Source organism: Haplochromis burtoni, unplaced genomic scaffold (assembly GCF_018398535.1).
Source record: "Haplochromis burtoni strain Fernald_Lab_line unplaced genomic scaffold, NCSU_Asbu1 Contig_849, whole genome shotgun sequence".
NCBI lineage: Eukaryota > Metazoa > Chordata > Actinopteri > Cichliformes > Cichlidae > Haplochromis > Haplochromis burtoni.
This window is the reverse complement of record NW_024583210.1, coordinates 8953-10524: the sequence shown is the minus strand read 5'-3', so window position 1 is coordinate 10524 and position 1572 is coordinate 8953. Positions and strand designations below refer to the sequence as shown.

At 43.4% G+C, this 1572-nt stretch overlaps 1 protein-coding gene across 1 annotated transcript in view; it reads right to left on the bottom strand.

Annotated features, from left to right (window-relative positions):
• The window catches only part of LOC102310856 (MAP/microtubule affinity-regulating kinase 3), a 38420-nt gene extending 37160 nt beyond the window's left edge, over positions 1 to 1260 (bottom strand). The window contains exon 1 of the mRNA XM_042215864.1: positions 947 to 1260. The gene's annotated coding sequence lies outside the window, so the exon portion shown is untranslated. The remainder of the gene's footprint in view (positions 1 to 946) is intronic.
• Positions 1261 to 1572: the final 312 nt, after the last annotated feature.

Here is a 1572-nt window from a genome sequence, read left to right as displayed (position 1 = left end):
TGTACTTTTGAGTTAAAATATATATTTATAATTTTAATAAATGACAAATTAAAAAGGCATGAACATTTTTTTGTATCGAAAAAATATCGAACCGTGACACCAAAGTGACACCAAAGTATCGAACCGAACCGAACCGTGAATTTTGTGTATTGTTGCACCCCTAGTGTATATGCATGTAAGGGTTAGTATGGTTAATGCATTTCCTGTATGTTTTTCTATTCCTCTCTCATCACACTTTCATTATTCTCATCACTGCTTAAACAACACACATCTCTCTCTCTGTTTTTTTTTTAACTGTACTTTCCTCCAAAACAGAAAATAGCATTACAGCTGTTTCAGACTGAGAAACACCAAACACTCTTCATGCTATCATTCACCAACACAACTATTTTATTTATTTTTGTCCACTGGGCAAGTGATCTGCAGAATCATGCCTGCCCCAGCTGGATACCTTTTCACACACACCGTGACGTCAGACACACTCACACTCTCTTCTGCTTAAATCACAATTACACTTCATTCGTCAACGACCCACACATCACGTGCTGCCCAATAAAAACTTTGCAGTGTATTTCATCCTCTTTCAAGGCAGACTTACACAGTTTATTCTCCATTAGACAACAATCAGCCACACTCACGCAGACCACGTCGGGCCCGCACACACACACAACATAGGCCTATCGCTTGTGTCTACACGCACAGCTAGCGCTCTCTGTTGAAAACTCTCAAACGCCCCATATGGCGGAGAATTCAACCTTCGGACACTCTCTAACGCCCCATATGGCGGAGATTCCGGACTCTCTTCACGGCGGAGTCACCGAACCTAGGTTGTCTCTACGCCCCACACGGCGGAGAAGCCTGCGTCTCTCTCACGCGGCTAGCACGCTCCCGTACCTGCGTTCAACGCAGGGTCACGTAGCCGCTCTCTAAGGCCTTCTGTACTCACTGTTTGTTTACGTTCATGGGAAGAGTCTCTGGATCCCGTCAATCGTCATCCATCCCGAGGGGAGTTCAGGCACAAACTTCCCGGCCTGGTGACAAGCCAAAAACACCAGGGCTTTACGTCAATCATCCCAGATGTTGCGGTGGCGTCCTCTCCTCAGTGGATGCAATGTGTTAGGTTCCGGTGTTGTGCCAAAAAGTGATTGTCTGCCAAAAAGTGATTTCCGGTATTTGCCAAAAATTGATTGCTTGTATTTAAACTGCTATAAGTGTTACGTTTCGGTGTTGTCAGTGTTTTGTTTTTGCGTGACTGTCATGTATTTCCTGTTTTACTTTGAAAGTCTGTGTTATCTTAGTGTGTTCAGATTACGTTTCCTTGTCTCGTCAGGTCTAATTTGCCCCAGCTGTGTTTCCCTCCTGTGGTCCATTCCCTGATTGCTCCTTTTATGTATTTAAGCCTTGTGTTTCAGGATGTCATGGTCGCGATCTCCCCCCCCGTTGTAAATAGTTTGGCGCCTTGTGTTGTGATGTAAATAAATATCGTATTTTGCTTTAAAGAAAATAGTTGTCGATACTTTTGTTTTGGGATTTTGGTGGAGAGCTTTAGTTTTTTTCTCGTGTGTTTTTTTT